Source organism: Dasypus novemcinctus, chromosome 2, assembly GCF_030445035.2.
Source record: "Dasypus novemcinctus isolate mDasNov1 chromosome 2, mDasNov1.1.hap2, whole genome shotgun sequence".
Lineage (NCBI taxonomy): Eukaryota > Metazoa > Chordata > Mammalia > Cingulata > Dasypodidae > Dasypus > Dasypus novemcinctus.
Genome location: NC_080674.1, coordinates 83,159,503 through 83,181,029, shown reverse-complemented (window position 1 = coordinate 83,181,029; position 21,527 = coordinate 83,159,503). Strand labels below are relative to the sequence as shown.

Below are 21,527 nucleotides of genomic sequence, written 5' to 3'. Positions count from 1 at the left end.
ACTTCAGCCTCTACCTATACTCTTTTAAAGATTGAACACTCAGATTTCCCAACCCCAAAATGGTTCATTTCCCAACACATACTATTTTTTGGGTGACTCTGATGGTTACCAAAAAAAGGTCTTGATAAACTGAGTTAAAATTTGCGTTCTTATTGCCTTAACCCATTGGTTTCAATTCCATTCCCTTTTAGCCATGTGAAATAAGACCAATCGCTCTAATACCTGACAACCCATTAAAATTTGAGGGTTTTATTTCTTTGCAGGCTATGCCTCACCAGCACTTTCAATGATTCTTAATGATGTGTCTTAATTTTTCTCATCTTTCTAGGACTATTACCTTTCCTTTTCTAATTCTTACTTTCTATTAAGTCATTTTAAGCTAAAATGAGTTCTTTTGACAGGACAGTCAAATGCACTATTAATTCATACTGAATTTGCAGTCAACTAACATCTCTGTCTTTTTTAAATGGACTATTGTTAATGCATATTTGTCTATCCTGTTTAAGTTTTTGGATTCAAGCACAGGATTTTACATTTACTTTTAAGTTAATCTTAGACTTAGCACAGTATTTTAGAGTGCCTTATTGTTTTGAGATACTAATTTAGAAAACTAAATATATTAGTTATGTCCTGAGTTGTATTTTCAAATTTGATGGTTATGCCATGATTGTTTATGCAAAATCAAGGAATTACTCTGATTATTTCCAACCATACAATTCTAGGTTGTTTTTGTTCTGATACCTTATCTGGATTTATGGCAGTGTAGACCTTTTAAACTCACTTTCCTTCTTTTGAATTGAGACATCCATGGGTGCTAAATGCTTCTTGATACAATTGATTGCTGGTGATTAATTTAGTAGAGGTTCATGTTATGTTTAATTCTGTTTTCTGCCCTTCATTGATTATTTTGACCTCTTATATGGAGATGAACTTTCAAAATTTATTTTAGAAATAATAATTACTGAGGAATCAGAATAATCTTATCTAAATTTGAGAAATATATACTCCACGTTCTGATATTTAAACAAAAAAAATATTTTTTTTGGCTACTAAGTCAAGTTTCTGTATTCCAGAGCTTTTTATGGTAACCTAAATTTTAATTAGGAAATGCCAAAGGGAATGCCCTCTAGATAAACTTTTTTTTCTATTACAAATATACATTATAAGACTTATTTTAATATAAACTGAAAATGTAAAAAAGAACTATGTGCAAAAATTTTGAATAAAATAAAATTACTATAAGCTGCTACAAAATAATAAACTTTCATATTTGAAAGCACTTTATAAGCTATAAAACATTAAATATAAGTTGCTATTTTTACTGTTTTTCTATTTGATAATATAGTAAAATCTTTCTATTGCATATTGTTACGTAAAAATCGATATCAATGATAGAATATTCTTTGAAGCCATTTCATTATTCAGGTACCCAGAAAATATTATTTTAGCCACTAATGTACATACATAATTTTTTCATGCTATTATTCTTTCCTTAAAAATCCCTATTTCTCTCTGTTTATCCATTTCCTCACCCTGATTTAAATGGCATTTCCTTTCCTCAAGGGTCTCTCACTATGGTCTCTTCCTATTCTGAATTCTTAATGTTTTATTCCTGCACACCCATCATATGCTACTTTGTATTATTTCTCTTATTATTAATTATATGTCATCCCATTAACAAGTCTGAAAATTACTTGAGGGCAAGATTTGTGTCTTTATTTTGTTTTTATCTAAGACCTAGAATAGTTATTAATAGAAGCTTAATAACTGCAGATGGTGATTAGCATAATAAATGCTTTTTTGTGTATTTTCTCAGGATGTTTGAAAATAGGTTTTGTTTTTAACATTAGCTCTTTAGAGTTATCTTTATGCTACTAATTTGTTAGATAAACTCATTCTTGGTGTAAAGATACAATTGCTGAGCATATTGCCACAAATTCTGCATTAGTGGCTCCTAAATTAGTGATGTTTCATTGATTCTTAGTACCTTACTCAAAGTAGGTGTTTAAGAGTTTTCTAATGAAGAATCAAATAAAGGCCTCAAAGAGCAAATGCTGTAGATGTCTAAAAACATTGAACTAAAGGTAGAAATTGTTTCAACCCTGGGAAAAAAACCTGGAATTCTGATAATTTTATTTGAAGCTTTTTAAAAAATAGTGTCTCTGATTACCATACATTTATGCCATCTGAAAACCAGAAGGATAAAAATCAACCCATGTTTTTACAGAGCTGAGGCTTTTCTTTGAATACCTACCTACTTGATTCTGTGTTATTAGAGTTCTGGATGCTGTGATTATAGATGTATTCTTGTGAAGTGTTCTTGCCCGAACCCTGGTTCTGCCTGTTTTATATGCCGTAAGGAGCATTGGTCAGAGATTTGCTAGAATTTGCTATGAGAGCAACTTTTTCAGAATTCCTTTGGAGGAAGTGGAAATGGATTATGAGTACTAGCCTCACTCCATGGTACATATTCACGTGGATACCTAAAATGTAAGAGTGATGATGTAAGTGCAACTGAAGACATCACCAAATATGTTCCAACTAGATGAATAGGGATTCTACTTGGGGGTAAGGAAGGAACAAGGGCAAACATTAAAAAAGAATGTTCAAGAAGGAGTAGGGAATGTAAAATGAGTGGGAAAGGAAAGCATATAGAAGGCAAAGTAAATCTCAGTGCCAAAATGGCATGTGGAAAGATTAGAAAAGAGATTGAACAAGAAGAATTAAGAAAAATAAGAATGGTAATGCCAGAAAGAAATCTTAAATACTTTGTTTTCAGTGTTTAGTAGCCAAAGGAAAAGCATTATAATGCTTTAAAGCATTTTCTACTTACATTATTTAGAAAGAAGATTTCATGATTATTGTATATTGAAATAACTTTATTGTTATAATAAACTATTACTGTTCATCTGTACCTGAGGAAAGGGTTATATGTAGATATAATAATTTACTACAAGCTTGGAGAAAGGTAAGAACTCATGACTAGTTTTTTAAATAAAAATTTTTTTTGATTATAGAAAATTTGGAAAATACAGAATGGTATACAGAAAAAAGTAAGAAGCTCCACTACCCATGGTTATTGATTTTAAAATTTTATTCTATATACTTCTATTATTTTATGCACATACATATTCAAATAATGTACCATACTTTAATGAATTCTATATATTTGGTCATTTAGGTTGTTTCCAATTTTTGCTGTCAGTAAAACTGTCATGAAAATCCTTTATGTAAATCTATTTATATACTTTCCTTCTTTAAAACAGATTCCTCAAGGTAGAATTGTTTAAATGGGGGAGTGGGTGTAGCTCAGTGTTTGAATGCCTGCTTTGTATTTACAAGAGGTCCTGAGTTCATTGCCTGTACCACCTAAAAAAGAAAAAAAAAAAGTTTAAATGCATGAATGACTAAATTAATTTTATAAAGTTTCAAAACTCTTATTTAAATCACTTTGACTTAGCTAAAATTATTCCTTTGGGAAATTATTTGCAAAGAAAACTTTCTTTTATCCCCTTAAAATTTCTGTACAAATGTTGGGAGCCCTGAATAAGTACAATACAAAGTTTAAAAGGATCTTAATTAAAGATATTAATTTTAAATGAACATACCAAGAAACCCTTTGGGATTTAATATCATTTGACTGATTTTAGTAAACTCTTGTGCTTTGCTCACCAATTTTCTGTTGGAAAGGCTGTTATGCAGTTAATTTGGAGAAAGGACACTTTAATTACTTAACTAGTAAAAAATAACCAAATTTGTGTATTAAGAAATATGAAATTTACCAATTATGACTTAGAACATAAATTTAACATGATTAATTTCAAAAGTAGAAATGAATCTTTACCATTACACTTAGTTTCTTTCTTTCCTTATCATGAAAATTTAGCTTTGGATGAAGATAATTAGGCTGAATACAATCTCACAGCCTATTAATTATTTTAAAGCTGTTTAAGAATATTTGTTTAAAATAATTGTGCTTTGGCTACTCATATTTGAATTCATGATGAAATATCAATTCTGTTGTAAAACTGATAAATGAAAAATTATTTGAAAACAAATTTCTTTTTTACTCTGTGTAACTTCTGTCTTCAGTCTATAAGGTAGTACTGAATTGATGCAGTAGTGTTCTTGGTTTGCATTGCCACTTAGAAATTTCTATCAACAGTAATTTATCTTATTTAAATCTTGATAGCTCCCAGCACAAAGCAATGCTCATTTTCTCCACCTGAGAAAAGTAATTCATACTAATTATAGAATTATTCTCTCAGGTTGTGAAAGTTACATCCCATAGGCCTTAAAATATAACTACAAGTATCCTTTGATTGTTGAAAAAACTATTCAAGGGCATTTTGCCATCAATTGAATTTAAGTGAACTCTTTTTGTTCCATTGATCTCATTTCAAAAGAGATATAACATGCTAGAGAAACTCTGAGCTCTCAGAATAAAATGCTTAATATGAAAATTTGGTAACAAAATCTTAATTGTCATCTTGGTTTTTCTTTCTGTTTTTTTTTTTAAGATTGATTTTATTTATTTCTCTCCCCTTTCCCCTGTTGTCTGCTCTCTGTGTCCATTCACTGTGTGTTCTTCTGCATCCACTTGTATTATCCAGTGGCGCTAGGAAACTGCATCATCTTGCTGTGTCAGCTCTCCATGTGTGCGGCACCACTACTGGGTGGGCTGCGCTTTTTTCACGTGGGGCAGCTCTCCTTGGGTGAAGCACTCCTTGCGCATGGGGCACCCCTACATGGGAACGCCCCTGCATGGCACAGCACTCCTTGTGTGCTGCAGTACTGCATGTGAGCCAGCTCACCACGTGAGTCAGGATGCCCTGGGGATTGAACCCTGGACCCTCCATATGGTCAGTGGATGCTCTATCAGTTGAGCCATGTCTGCTTCCCTCTGCTTCCTCTTGACTGCTCTGTAAAATAACAATTCTCATAATTTTAGCAATTTGGTCAAGCATTTACCAACTTGAAACCCATTACATCTGACTTCATATACGGTATCACTTTGTTTTTTGTACTTCACTCAAAGCTACTAGTTAACCTTCTAGCTAAAATAATCTGACAACTTGCATATTGTCAAGAGGCTTGGTTTTAAGATTTTTGAAACTGCTCACTATTGTTAAGGTAAGTGTGCAGTAGTTTTAATTTAGGACTGATTTAGTCCTACCGCTAAGGTGTGACCCCCTTAGGTTCTCTGTTGAATACCCCAGGTATTCATTGAGGTCTTTTGCCTCTGTGTGGTTGAAACTCTAACTTTTCCCAGCTTTGTTTCATTAATGCAGCTTTGCTTGGCCTGGTAGAGTTTCTCTGTGCACATGTACAGAGGGACCTCCTATGCAATTTGTGCTGCAAATTTGCTGCATAGCCCTTTTCTTTCTGTACTCTATCCCACAAATTCAAACCATTTCAGCCTCCCTCAAATTTGATCTCCTGATCAACTCTTGATCAACTAAAGAGTCTGTTGTCTTACACTTGGGTTTCCCTTTCTCTGTACTGTAGTCTGGAATGTGCCTTGATCAGAAAGCCAGGGCAGGGCACTGGTAGGATTCACCTAGTTTGTTTCCCCTTTCTCAGATATTTTAGCTCTGGTAAATAGCTAAACTGTTGCACAGTGTCTAAAAACAGTTTCATATATTATGCCCATTTTTCTAGTTTACAGTAAGAGAAAAAGTCCGGTCCACCTACTCGTCTCTGACATAAGAGGAACTCTGTTGTCTGGTGTTAATTCTGATTTTAAAACATCAAAATAGAGTTTGGAAAGACCTCCAAGGTTAGTCGACAAGTATTGAGAAGCTACTAGTATTCTGGGTGGATATTAAGGACAGTCTGCTCTCAGTGAGTGAGGATAAGACAGGCATGCAGAAAGTAAAGACTATGATATGTATACATCAAAATTCCACAACAAGATGGGAGCCTGAGTAAAAAGGGTTATTCTTTCTTTTTTTTTTTTAAAGATTTATTTATTTATTTCTCCCCCCCCCCCCCACCGGTTGTCTGTTCTCTGTGTCTATTTGCTATATCTTCTTTGTCCGCTTCTGTTGTCAGCGGCACAGAAATCTGTGTTTCTTTTTGTTGCATCATCTTGTGTCAGCTCTCCGTGTGTGCAGCGCCATTCTTAGGCAGCTGTACTTTCTTTCGTGCTGGGTGGCTCTCCTTACGGGGTGCACTCCTTGTGCGTGGGGCTCCCCTACGCGGGGGACACCCCTGCGTGGCACAGCACTCATTGCGCGCATCAGCACTGTGCGTGGACCAGCTCCACCCAGGTCAGGGAGGCCCGGGGTTTGAACCGCAGACCTCCCATGTGGTAGACGGATGCCGTATCCATTGGGCCAAGTCCACCGCCTCTCTGGGGGTTATTCTTTCAAGCTGAATTGAAGTGGACTAAGTACTATTATTAAGTGCACCTGATACTATATTGTCCAATGTGAACAGCTTAGCTAGAGGATTGGATGGAAAATTTTACTAAATACTATGAATAACTGTGTTTCTATAAATTAGTTGTTTATTTATTAATTCTCATTTTTATAGCTCTGCCTTTTCCAGTTCTCCTAAATTAATGGTCATTTAAATCTTGATCTTGTTGAGTGTATAAGGCAAATGTTTCTGAGCACACCAAATCATTTATTTCTAAATCCATACTCCCAGCATTATTTATCTATATATCTTCAGTGAAATCTCAAGAGACTTGATGTTTCTGTACCCATTCCTTTATTAAATCTTTCATTTGGTGTCTATGTCTATATTTACTGATAGAAGTGTTCCTGCCCAGTTTAGTATCTTTAATATTTTTATACATGTCAGGCATCTATATTTCTAAAACTGCTGTTTGGTGAGAATATGAAAAAATGGACATTTTACGTGTGTTTGTTTCCAGAGATGTAGTTTTAGTGTTTTAAATCTGTTTTTTTTTTTTTAACTTCACTGTTAATGATGAGGAACTTTAAAAAGACAGTGTTAGAAACAGATTTCTAATGTTTCACACCTCCTTATAACCGGGTTGTCAACTCTGTTGAAGATTTGATCAGGCTGATCTACTTCCATTGTTAATAACTTCTTACCATCCCAAGGGCAGCCTCTCAGTGACTACCAAATGCTACTTGCCACTCTGGCTAGTTGTAATCCAGTGAGCTCTTAGCATTTTATAATCCAGGAGTCACATTTGGACACTAATGTTTTATCCTTGATCAACACTGGACTTACACAGTGACTCAGGAACATAATGAATCTCTTTTCTAGATCCAACTTGTTTCTAAAAGACCCTTGGGTTAACTTAATCTGTTCTAGATTCTCTATATCTGAGGTTTCTCTGGTATCTACATTGCAATGTCATAGCAAAGATAGGAGTGTATTTCAGATGCAGGATTTTGGAAACACTAATCATTTGTGCTAAATGGCAATAGCTGGAATAACCACTCTTTCTAAAACACCCCTCCTTAACCCCACTATCCTTTTTTTTTCTCTTTATTCCCTGATCTTGTTTTAATGTCCTTTATAAAGCAGGGGAAAAGAGGCTAGTCTCTGTGGGGGATTTTTTAAATTAAAAATAGCAACAAATAAAACAACAAAAATCTTCCTATCACAACTAAATGGACCAATTTGTTTCTTTAAAAAATCACTTTGTAAATAGGCATTAGAATTTAGTGTGAAGTAATTATTATTATTATTTTAAATATTTATTTTTATTTATTTATTTAATTCCCCTCCCCTCCCCCGGTTGTCTGTTTTCTGTGTCTTTTTGCTGAGTCTTGTTTCTTTGTCCGCTTCTGTTGTCGTCAGCGGCACAGGAAGTGTGGGCGGCGCCATTCCTGGGCAGGCTGCTCCCTCCTTCGTGCTGGGCGGCTCTCCCCATGGGCGCACTCCTTGCGCGTGGGGCTCCCCTACGCGGGGGCACCCCTGTGTAGCACGGCACTCCTTGCATGCATCAGCACTGCGCATGGCCAGCTCCACACGGGTCAAGGAGGCCTGGGGCTTGAACCGCGGACCTCCCATGTGGTAGACGGATGCCCTAACCACTGGGCCAAAGTCCGTTTCCCAAGTAATTATTTTGATAACTTCTATATTGTCAAATAGTATAGTACTTTAATGAGAGGCTGAATCCTAGGGATACTCTGGGGGTGCTATTTTATAATAGGTAACCAGAGGAAGATGTTACACTTCTCCCTTGAATGTCTTGAATGGAAGAAACCAAAGGATTCTGTAATTGCCTTATTCCTGGCCTCTGTCAGTTATTCATTCATTCTCAAGTATTTGTTGGGTAGCTTCTATTTTAGGTACTGGAAATAAAAAGACAGATAAAATCTTATGTTTTAGTGGGAAGAGGCATGCTTATGTTTTGTATGAGGAGGAAGACAATAATTAATTTGAATGAGAATTTTAAGTAAGTGATAAGTAGTATGAATAAATGAAGCAGAGTTAGAGTAGTAGAGAATGATGCACACCAGGGTGGGGGTGGGATTGGTGAAATTTTAGAAAGAGTCATAGGGAAGTCCTCTTTGAGAGAGTATTTCTTTTGAGCAGAAAAATGAATGATATAAAGCCATGTGAGGATCTCGGGGAAAAGACATTCCACACAGAGGGAATAGCAAGTGTAAAACCCTTGAGCCAGTCCCCTCAGTTGCCTTAAGTGGCAAGAAGAGAGAGCTTGCCACCCCTCCTAGCTATGGAGGTAGAAGCAGTAACTCTCCTAAAGAAAGAAGTAGAAATGATTTTTAAAATGGAAGTAACCAATGTTTGAATATATTATAATGAAGTTCTAATATAATGTTTAAAAATCATAGCTCCATCACTTTCTATGGTGGCTTGAACTCTGTAGAAGAAAATAAATGCTATATAAACCAAGTATGTAAAAATTGCATTAGCCAGATCTCATTTGTGAAATTACCCATTTAGTTTAACCATTTTTTTTTTTAAAGTTGGTAATTTTAGATTCTGAGGCCAACTTTTTTCAGGTCTTTTGCATTTCATATACATGAGGTTTGCCAAATCTTATACCAAATCTTATCTTGACTAAAATTGTCATAAAAAGAATTGTTAAACATAGGTGACTAACATCCCACTATTGATTTAAAAAATATGAATTTGAGAGATTTGAAGTTGTACTGGTTAATGATAAAGCTAGGGTAATGTCTATTACAGGAGGATCTCATGGGAGCCAGAGTATGAAGGATGGACCTAAATTTGTCCAGAGTTGGGAAAATATTCTCTGAGGAGCAATGTGTAAGCTAAATTAAGAAAGATATGTAATGGTTACTCCAGCAAAGAGAGGTACAGAAATGGGAGAAAATATTCTAGGTCTGTGCATAGATACAGACTTGATAATAGGGTGAGTTCTTAAAAATGTCGTAGTAGAGGTAGGGAATATTTTAAGGACATTGAGAAGTCATTACAAAAATGAGATAAGATTTGTATTTCTGAGAAATCACAATGGATACTTAATATAAAACGTATTATAGCAAGATGACAAAGCAGATAGTTAGAAGGCTGTTCCAGTAGTCCTGAGAAAGAGACTGTGTGGTGATGGCTAGTATTAAGATATAGTAGTCGGAGGGGCTGGAGAAAAGTGGAAAGAATGCAGAAAAATCTTAGAGGTAGGACTGCTGATTACTCGAGGATTGAAAGTAAGGGAGAGGTTGGAGTCAAGGAGCCCCCAGCATTTTTCATTTGAACACAGCAGGGTTATTAGTGTTATCATTGATTGAGATAGGAACACTGAAAGAATAGCCGTTGGTGAAAAGGATGAGAGTTAATTGTGAACATGTTGACTTTGAGATGTTATTTGGACACTCAGGTCTCTAGCTTAGAAAAGGAGTTAAGCAGGACTTTTTGCTTAAAACTAGCATAGTAGCCCATGGAGTAGACTACTTTGTCTCTTAGAAGGAAACTTGACATTTGGTTGGTGGTATAGATAATAGAATATTGGCTTATAGATAGCAATTGAAAATCATCAGTTTGGAAGCGTTACCTACAGATAATATGTAGAATATGAAGAGGAAAAGGACCTGAGAAACTCCATCTAAAGGATAGAGGAAAATTATGGCTAAACATGTCAGAGGAAAACCAGGAAGACTACACATATACTACCATTTTTATAGATCAAAAATGGTCGAATATCAGGTATTTCATAGGGTTCCAATTTAGGCAGAGATTTTCCCTCTGACCAGTTGATTTGTTTTTTTCTTGCTCTTAGCTTCATTCACAAAGCTTCAGCCTACTCAACAAAAAGTCTCACACTTTATTCAAGCTTGTCTTTTTCTAAATTTGGTTTGCAGAGTCATGTGAAAGTGAACTTTGAAATCAGGCAAAGCTGGACTTGAATCTTGTCCCCATCCTTTACTAGTTAAGTGATGTTGGGCAAGTCACATCTTTCTGGAGCTGCAGTTCTCTCTATAAAATGTGGAAAATACCCCTTTGTAATAAAATTGTTGTGAAGATGCAAACACATCATAAAGGTTCCATTTTCCTTAACCATCTCCCATATTTCCCTTTCCCAGTCAAAATTTTCTTCTTTAGGCCCTCTTAGGAAGTTTTTGACATGTTTGAAACAATTATTGAATGACCAATAATAATAATAATAATAATAATAATATTAACTGCAGTAAGGGAAATTGGCACCTCCAAAGAGATTTGTTTTTATTTTTTATTTTTTAAAATTTCATTGAAGTAGATCATTCATACATGAACTTACAAAACAAACATGCAGTACATCGTACAGGGTTTGCATACATCATCCCACCACTAACACCATGCATTGTTGCAATGCATTTGTTACAAATTATGAAAGAATATTGTCAAAATATTACTACTAATTATACTCCATATCTTACATTTGGTGTATTTTCCCCCAACCCACGCTATGATTATTATTCTTTTTAAAAAATTTTATTACAGAAGTTGTGAACTTAACGAAACAATCATGCACATGTGTAGAATTCCCATACAACACCCTTTTACCAACATACCACTTTGGTGGAACATTTGTTATAGATTATAAGATAATATCATCAGATATTACCATCGATCATGGTCCATAGCATAATTCTGGCACACTTTTTGCCATCCTCCCCCCCCCCCCTTATCAACACACTACATCTTTGGCAATGATGCAAGAATATTTTAGTATTGCTATTAACCACGTTCCATAGGTCACATCAGTAGTAGTATTTTTCCCATGCTTCTCCACATTCCCACCACCCTGCAGTAGTGGCATACATTGACTCTAGCTCACAGAAAGATACTCTTGCATCTGTACCATCAATTGCAGTTCTCATCCACCTCTGGATTCACTGTTATTCAGTCCCTAGATTATTCTCTAGCTTTCTTTCAATTGACATTTACATCCCTAGACTACCCTTTTCAGCCACAGTCCCATTTATAAACCAGCTACAGTAATAAGAAATGAAATTGGGACACATATGATAACATGCATGAATCTTGAAGACATTATGCTGAGTGAAGTAAACCAGACACAAAAGGACAAATATTGCATGGTCTCACTAATATAAACTAAATATGAACAATAAATGCTTGGAGTTAAAACCTAGAGGATAGGTTATTAGGAGATAAGAGAAGGGCTGAGAAGGACTACTGATACTTAATGTATTAAGAATTTTTGGGAAGCGGATTTGGTCCAACTGATAGAGCATCTGCTTACCACAAGGGAAGTCTAGGGTTCAAACGCAGGGCCTCCTGACCCATGTGGTGAGCTGGCCCACGTGCAGTGCTAATGCAGACAAGGAGTGCCGCGCCACGCAGGGGTGTCCCCCGCGTAGGTGAGCCCCATGTGCAAGGAGTGCACCCTGTAAGGAGAGCCGCCCCGCGCGAAAAAAACGCAGCCTGCCTAAGAGTGGTGCTGCGCACATGGAGAGCTGACGAAGCAAGATGATGCAACAAAAAAGAGGAACAGATTCCTGGTGCTGCTGACAAGAATGCAAGCGGACACAGAAGAACACACAGCGAATGGACACAGCAGACAATGGGGGTGGGGGAAGGTGGGGCGGGCAAAGGGGAGAGAAATAAATTTAAAAATTTTTTTAAAAATTTTAATTAACTTGATTGTAAAAGAGTGGAAATGGATAGTGTTTTGTTTTTATTTTTAAATATAACCCAGCAGGTCTCTACCTGAAAGAGTTTAGGTCCGCTAATTTTCATGGGGTTGGGAAGCGTCTGGTATACCCAATTGACTTAATAAGGCTTGCTGCTTGCTGCACACATGTGCCCATAAATAATCTATACAAACTTACACAGGGTCTATGTAGTGTCACAACATGAAGCTGTTGTCCTGTGCTCTTTCTCTTCTTCAACTTTATATTAAGGACTTTGTATACTCAGGCCTTAGTGTAATCACTAGGTCATCACTGAGAAGAGATCAGGCATTAACCAAAGGAATCTAATTTTAAAATTCTAAATGGAGATCCATTAATTTGAAGGCTCTCTTTTTGAAGACTAGCTTAGTTCATTAGAGTATAGAAGAGTTACCTCCATAGAGAAAAACTAACACATGGTAAAGTACCTATTTTTTACAAAAGAGAGTTTCAACTAAGTTAGCAGATATATGCTATTTTACTTCCTTTATCCAAAAGACATTGAATTCTAAGAAAGAGAAAGTTACTTCCTTTCATAAAACTTTTAATAACTAACAATGTCAATATAATAATGAATGAAAGAGCATAAATAAAGTTATTTTTAACCTGCAAGTTTGGTCCAGCTGGATATATTTTGATCCTGAGGGGCAGTGATCTGATTTCTCCTTTGAGTTAAGATATTGGGGCCCTTATTAAAACACAAAACTATTATCGGGGAAGGTTAATCTACTATGTAACATTAACCATTGATACTTTGGCTGATTGGCTAGATAGTTCCCTGAAATGGGAAAAAGGTAGAGTCTAATTAAAATTTGATTTGGGAGAGAAGGGAAAATATATGTGTTTAGATAAAATGCTACTCAAAAGGATTTCTATCCAATAAAATATATTGCTCTCAGGCAATATAAAGTGTAACAGTGGAGAATGACAAATTAAAATATTTATAATGCATAGTGACCAGTTCTGCATTAAGAGTAAGCAGAGTGGGGGTAGGGCCAGGGAAAAGGCCTGGCCTTATTTTCCTGGACTGTCTCCTGGAAGATAAAAGAGTTTGCCAAAGGAAACCAGAAACAGGAATCCTTGAGAAGCTGCTGATAGTTCATTAAGTCAGGGACAGACAGAATATGAGGATGTGATGAGAAATGAAGCTGCAGAGATAAACAGGGGCCTGATTTTATAGGGTCCTGCAACCTTGACCTGAGGAGCTGGGACATGATTCTGAGGTCAGAATAGAATCTTCAGAGTTTCAACGAGGAAGTGACATAACCAGATTTGACCTGTGGGAAATAAGCTTTGGAAGAGAGGACCAATGTTTTCCTTGTATTTTAACATTTAAAGCATTTTCTATATCTTATCTATATTCATTCTCACAGGCCTACAAAGGAGATATACCAGGTAAATAATATTTTCTCCCATTTTAAACTAAAATTCAGCAGGTTTTAGGTAGTTGTCCATTGGTACACGGCTAATAAGTGCTTATACTAGGACTTGAGTCTAGCTCTTTTCTTTCTTCACTCTGTGTTCTTTCCACTACAAAAACCATTTACTACTTAAGAATTTTTTAAAAAATTTATTTATTTCTATCCCCCCCCCCATATCATTGTTTTTGTGCTCACTGTCTGCTTTCTGTGTCCATTCGCAATGTGGTGTTCTGTGTCTGCTTGTCTTTAGGTGGCACCGGGAACCAATCCTGGGACCTTCTGGAGTGGGAGAGAGGCACTCAATCTCTTGAGTCACCTCAGCTCCCTGGTCTGCTGCTTCTCTAATTGTCTCTCCTTTGTGTCTCTTTTTGTTGCATTATCTTGCTGCACCAGCTGTCTGCACAGGCCAGCACTCCACTCAGGCCGGCTCTCCTCTGGAGCCAGCTTACCATGTGGGCCAGCTTGCCTTCACCAGGAGGCCCCAGGAATTGAACCCTGGACCTCCTATTTAGTAGACAGGAGCCCAATTGCTTGAGCCACATCCGCTTCCCACTACTTAAGAATTACAGGACACCTTGGATTGGGCAGCATCAAAGCTTATTGAATAGATAATTGTATTTCATTCCAGTGAATATATATATATACCTTTCTATAGCATTGGTCTTTGCTCTTTAAGGTAGAAACTGTGGTTTTAGATTGTACATAAAATGCTTCTGAATATTTTTCAAAGGTTTATGTAAAGTGCATTATAGTAGTTTAATTTGAAGATTGACACTAGGAACAACTTTTATTTTTAGGCTATTATCTTACCCTGTCTTTCCTCCTCCTTTGCACATATGTATGTGTCTTAGATTAAAAACTGTGTCATTATTGGGGAGAAGTCATTAATTGGCCAAAATAATTTTAGAATTCCAAACAGGAATCTGTTTCAGTTTCCTAGCTGCTCAAAGCAGATACCATGAAATGGTTTTGACCATGGAAACTTATTAGCTTACAAGCTTATACTTTTGAAACCATGGAAATGTCCAAATGAAGGCATCATCAAGGTGATGCTTTCTTCCCAAAGACCAGATTCTTGGTTCCTCTTTATATGGCAAGGCACATTATGGTGTCTGCTGGTGTCTCCCTTCTCTTCAGGGTTTTGTTGATTTCAGCTTCTTGCTCCTATACTTTTCCTTCCTCTCTTTGTGTGCCTTCTGTTTATAAAGAACTCCAGTAAGAAAATTAAGACCCATCCTGAATGAGGTGGTCACACTTTAATTGAAGCATACATGGTAACAGATTAGATTTAAGAACATGTTTTTCTGGGATAGATGGAACTTCAAACCACTGTAGGATACATTAATTTGAAGGTTTACTTTTACTAAATTCTGTTTTTATTTTTTCCTTGCTAAACATAAGATGGCAAAATACTTGACAAAATAATTTATCACATTTTTTCGAGTTAAGTTTTGGATGGTATGTGTTTCCCCATTTGAAATGGTTAATCTCTCTTGCTTTTCAGTGTCAACACTACATCCTTTTGCAATATTAAATGGATAGCTTGTAAAAGACAGGTTCTTCAACAGGTAATAAATAGACCTAAATGAAAAGTAGATATAGGATATTATGGTCAGGTTGACAGATACGGCCGTTTATTGGTAGTTGGACTTTTCATTTTATAGGTACTTGCATAATGATATTTACGTGTAGTTCTTCTCTGTTTACCTCATAGGAATATTGTGAGGATAACTAACTCTTATCCATAAATGGCACACTCTTGGTGAATCCTGTTCACAAAGTTAAAACATCCTTCCTATGATATAAAGTCATGTCTACTTTATTCTTTAAATTCAGATTTTTTTAAAGGCCATTTTTATTGACTGCCTTTGGAAATGCTTTGTTTTATACAGATGTATTCTATGCACAGACATGCATACATACATATTGATGTACATATGTATGCAGAAAGAGAGTTAGGAATTAGCTCTGAGCTCTAGTAGTATTCACCTTTTATTTACGTGAGGCTTGGTAAACCTATTTTCAAATTAATAATACTGTCTTAGAAACTTCCATTTTTATGTCTTGCCCATAGTTTCTTATTTTGAACCATTTATTTCAAGTGGAAGAAATTTAATCACAACTTAGATAGTTAAATTATAGAAAAAAACCAAGTGAAGTAAGGTCTTTACTCCTTTGCCAGACTGTAAAATCTCTTCTTTTATGTGGATAGTTGGGAATTTGCTGTAATTAGAACTCCTAACTGACAGTCTCAGTTGTGGATGGTTAATGAGTTTGTCCTCTTACTATTAGATAATAGTACACCTATTGGCAAACATGTAATGGATTATTTTCATGTGAATGGTAAAAATTAAAGTTTCTTTTCTGTTAGAATTTATAATTCTTATAAGATAAATTTGAAATATTTTATTTGGTGGTATGGTAGTGACATCTTAGACTTTAAAAGTTTAAGGATTAAGCACAGAGAAGTCATTTATGTATTTATTGAATGGGTATGTCTAAATTTTGAATTATATTTTTAAACATAAATTAATGCTATTTTAATCTAAGTTTTGCTGTTTTCCTTTTTTGCATGTGTGTGGGTAATATACATTTTTTTGGTTAAAAGTCATTGTGCATAAAACTTTTCTAAATTTAGGGTAATTTTTTTCAGTTAGATTTGAAAAGGGTTTGGGTATCCATTTTATTATGTATTATAAATTTAAGTAAGTTATATCCCATTGTTTCTTTAATATATATTTCTTTTTTACTGATAAGATTCACATTTTCCATATATTTTAAAATTAGTTGTCTTGTGTGTTATTGTCTCTATTTATCTGTAAGGGCTTACTAGTTTTCTTTTAATATTGGTTATTTCTGTGTCAAAAATTATCTAAATAACCTGTCCCCCTCCAGAAAACAATACAAAACAAAAACTAGGAACATGTTTGCACAAAATAGATCAGAGGTTTAATATTTTTATGTAACCAATTTAAAAAATTTTATGTAGTATGAGTGGCACAATATTTAGTCTTTCATTGGAGACATAAAGCTTCCATTATGTTAGAGTACCATGCCAAAACAAGAGCTGCCCTCAAGACCATAGAGAATGATGGGGATTTTGCCCCTTACCGCAACTAGCCATACCGGATTTTCTACTTATCTTTTCTGCCCTGTTATATACTACCTAACTTTATCTGTCAATTATTAATGTTCCTACCAGTAAAAGTAACTCATATTTCCCTCTACTTTAGTTCTGTGCACATTATATATATATTTGGGTCTTTTCACTTTTAACAATGAGTTATGAACATTTCTTAATTTCATTAAACATTCTTCCAAAATATATTTTTCCATCACCTGCAACTATCACAATCTAATTATTCCTCTTTTATCTGATATTTAGGTTGCCAGTTTTTCACTGCTAGAATTTTGCCATAAACATCATTGTAAATTAATGTTTGGGTCTGATTAATTCTTTAGAATAGTATTTTAGAATAAAAATTACTGGGTCAAAATATTAAAGGTTTATTATTTAATTTTTTCCTATTTCCTCATTTGTTTTGTTTTTAAATAGATAATATAAATGCAGGCAAAATAATTAAATAGAAGAAAATATATGCAGTAAAAAGAAATCTCCATCTTATCTCAGGATTCTGTCCCTAGGCAAAGAGCCCTGCAATAAAAGATAATGCCTGAACACACGTGATTCCAGGGGAGCTGGGAGTTTGGGGAGTGTTACTTGTTCCTGTGCCTGTATATGCATAAAATGACTCTGGAAGAATATATATGTATGGACAGATGGGATCATACTATACATGCTGTTCTGCATCCTGTCCTTTTCACCTTGCTATATTATTTTTTTGAAAAGCTATACTAATGCATACTTCGATATTTTATGCCTGTAGGCATTGATCTCTTTAATGTTTCTAGAGTCTTTCACTAGAAAGTCTAACATTTTGCTTAGGTTTGCTTACTGCTGCTTATTTGAATTTTCACTTCAGCCCTACTCATTATTTAATAAGGTCTCCACATTCTGGAGGGTCATTTTATATAAGCTCTTTATATACTATGTATATTAGCCTTTGCCAGTCTACTGATTGCCTATCCTATTGTTAATCTTTTTGGTTTTTGAAGGGGCCAGTCAAATTTAAGATTTTTATGTATATTTCATTCTCTTTTAATTTTATGCCTTTTAAATAACTAAAACAACTTTTGTAAAAAATCATCTATAAACAAGAGTGTGATCCACTCCCTACTGTTTTCTTTTTTCAATAGCTTAAAAGGTTAAACTGTACATGTCTAAATCTAAATTATTAGAGATTTTGAATTCATGAAGCCTGATTGAAGGAGATTTTACTCTATCAGAACTAGAGATTGATAGAATTGTGGAATTTTATCATTGTTGATTGATTTTTCTGTTCTGTCCCCTATGATATTTGTGAGTTCATGTGTGTTTAATTGAGGGATAATGATTTTAGCAATACTTTGTGAGTAGGTGATATGTAATTACTGTTTTGAGGACAGTCCCAGTGGTCTCAGGCTTTGGCTATTATCTGTGTTCTTTCCATTTTAGCCTCTACCTTTTGCTCTTATTTTTTTTAAGCTTAAGAACCTGTAGTTACCAGGGAGTAAAGAAGATTTTGAGCTATATCAGATATATTTTGCATTTCTGGTTTTGCTTCCTTGCTATAATTGTTGGCTAGGGTTTAAATAGCTCCGTTATTGATATACAGTTGAAAATTAGAATGAAATGAAGATAATTTAAAGACACATGATGCCATAAATCATTGATATGCATTTTCATTATTCAACATAAAAAATATAAAGACTGGGTCTACTTTTTTTGCAACCTAACTCTTACTCCGTGATTGTTAATTTTTTCCTATGTATTTGTATTACATTATAAGCTACTAATTAAATAACCACTCTAATTTAGTGGAAGTGGTTACATTTCTTCAAGTTTCTGAAAAGGAAGAGGCAAATGTTAATTTGAGAGTATGCTGTATCTAAATATTTGTATATTCAATATTTATCTTAAAATTTTCACTGTACAATAGAAATTGAGTCAAAGTAAAATGTTATTGTCTTAAGTTTGGTGATCTCATATCACTGGTAAGGGCTTGTACTATAATTTACCTGGCAGGATGGGCAATTTTATGTCCAGGCACAGGAGAAAAAACTGTCACCTTTGAAATCTTTTGCCTTCTATAGTATCTTTTATTGCAGTATTTGCTTTTCCCTAAGAACTTGCTGGAGATTCTTATTTCTGATGGTCCCAGTGTCTTTATTGCTGGGAGATAATAGGAAATACGCAATATCTGTAACACTGCTGTTGGTGTGGCTCCTTGTGGTTCCTAAGGAGCAGGAAAGGAATAGAAAGGAATGGCCAATATGGGAGAGGTCCTTGATTTAAAATCCTGTAGATGACTTGGGTAATGTATTACTAGGTGTGAGAGAATTAGCCAAAATTGTAATGGTTATCATTTACTCTGCTCTCTAATCCTTTCAACAATACCACAAGGGAAGCCATTATTCTTCCCATTTTACAAATGAGGAAACTAAGGCTCAGGAAAATTGTGTTTCATTCAGGGGGCACACTGCTACTGAAAACAGATGGAGATATTTAACTTTGGATGTGGCCAATTTAAGGTACTAGAAGGGAACATTTTGTTGGAAATTTCAAACAGTAATCCTGTGCACACAGAGGTGGTAGTAAAAATACTGGAGATTTTCTGGTCCTGTAGTGTGGAGTCATCTGCAGTGGAATGCATTTTGTCTCCTCATGCTCTGATCCCTGCCAGTGCTTTGGAGTACAGGGCCTGATGTCTTAAGCCATTAATTTGGTTCAAGAGAGGATGCATGAGGTGGGATTATAGATAGATTTTCTCAGCCCTGTCCCACTTCAACAACTCTGTTGGTAATTGTGGGCTGCAACAGCAGATATTCTGTGTGGGGGAACCAGCACACCGCTTTAGAAGATATTTCAGAACCTTTCTAGTTATGTAGTTGAAAACCCTTTTCTCCTGTTGATTCAGCCTCATCTAATGCATTTTTTAGAGTTACTGTTCGAGACCTACAGAGAGAGAGTGGGGATTTACTTCTACTTGCAAAGAGGTATACTTTTTGCTATTTAATTAGGAGAGCATAGGGAAAAAATATTGGCCCCTTTAAGATGACAAAAAAGAGATTATGAGAGTACAAAGAAACAATTTAATTAATAACAACACACAGCAACAATTCTCTCTGGCCTTGACTATTCTGGTATCTCTTCTCTTCCCAGTTTAGCTCTCTGGCTCTTAATTGCAACTTCCCCAGGCTGGGTGGAACATACTATTGTTCAGTCTTTGATTTGGGCCTGGCCCTCTTACCTAGCCTACACCTCTGTTTTGGCTCTAGGCCCAGGTTTTTACAAACCACAAAGAATTTCCTTAGGCTACATTTCTTCTTAGATAGGCGGTAGGGTATAGGGAAGCAGTGTACTTGCAGGTGATTTTGAGGCTTCTCAGTCTTTCCAGGAAAAAGTGACAAATATTCTCCTTTTTTCAAAGTAAAAAACAGCCACCATGGTCAGCAATTGGTGTGATAGGGGTGAGAGTGGTTAGTGAAAGGAGACGGTTTATGAGATATGTGTTTTTGAGAAGAATGTGTTATAAGAATTACATGTATTTTGTCATAACTTACAAAATTGTGTGGGACAAAGTGTAAACTATAATAGAACTGTAGTCCATGGTGAGTAGCAGTGCTTCAGTATGGGTTTATCAATTGTAATAAAGGTACCATACTAATGAAGGATGTTGTTAATGTGGGAAAGTGTGGAAGTGGGGAGGAGTGGGGCATATGGGAGTCCCTTAAATTTTTTTATGTAACATTTATATAATCTAAAGCTTCTTTATTAAAAAAAAAAAAAAGAATTACCTGTAGGTTTTTGTTTGTTTTTAGAAACTATAGGGACATTCCACTTCCCTTACTTTACTGTGATGTACTTTGGGGATAAGTCACACTTCCACAGTGAGACATGTCCTATCTCTCAGGTATATTAGAGTAGAGCAAGATTTCAGAAACACTGTAGTACTTTCATAGCTGCTAAGGCAAATACCATACAATAGGTTGACTTAAAAACTGTAATCTCTTGGCTCACAATTTTGAGGCTAGAAATCCAAAACTGAAGCATCAGCAAGGCTGGTGACCCTTGGTCCTTGATTTTTCCGCCTTGTGGCAGTGCACAAGGCAACATCTCATGCTTTCTCTTCCTGGCTCCATTGACTTTCAACTTCTGGCTCTTCCCCTTCGCTGCCTCTCTCCATGTGCAACTTCCTGCTTATAAGGCCTTCAGCCATATTAGATTAAGGTCCACCCTTATTTAGTTTGGACGCTCTTTACACTTCAAAAGTCCTATATACAAATGAGTTTATACTCACAGACTTGGGGCCTGAGTATACCTTTTGTGGGGGACATACTTTAATCCACGAAAGCACTGATCTAGAAACTGTGATTGGAAGAGCTTAGAAGATGTTTCTAAATTAAATAAATATACTCATTGTCAGCAAAATGCTTTTCATCTCTAACATCAGTAGATGTCTACTCTCTCTGAAGGTTTTTATTAACTGCAGAATAATTCTCATTTTAAGTTTTTAGCAATTTGGGAATGGGAAAAAGAAATGGACAGAGCAACTGAGTTTATTCCAATGTTTTCATGAAAATGGAGAAAATATTCATTTTTGCAGATGCTATCAATCTTTATCAAAAATTCTCTTGGCAGGAGAAGTGGTACAGCTATACAGAATTGTGGTTATTGTTACATTGTATTGTTTACTGTAAACCTGGTTCAATATTGGTAAATATAGTGTAGCAGAAACTGAACTGTTGTGAGCCATCTGGGCACCAGTCCAAGATATCATTAAAAATACTGCCTCAGACTAATTTGGGTTTATGAATAATATTTTGTTAACAGCTCAACTGAAATTGAGCCACATGGTGTAGCTCAAAAATTGTGAATCTACAAGATAATGAGAATAGTATAAGTTCATACTGCATA

At 35.4% G+C, this 21,527-nt stretch overlaps 1 protein-coding gene and 1 pseudogene across 10 annotated transcripts in view; one reads left to right on the top strand and one right to left on the bottom strand.

Moving 5' to 3' along the window:
- LOC139439825 (heterogeneous nuclear ribonucleoprotein D-like pseudogene) overlaps nt 1–16,634 on the bottom strand; it is a 63,929-nt pseudogene extending 47,295 nt beyond the window's left edge.
- SSBP2 (single stranded DNA binding protein 2) overlaps nt 1–21,527 on the top strand; it is a 350,060-nt gene that overhangs the window by 80,086 nt on the left and 248,447 nt on the right. The gene's annotated exons all lie outside the window — the stretch shown is intronic.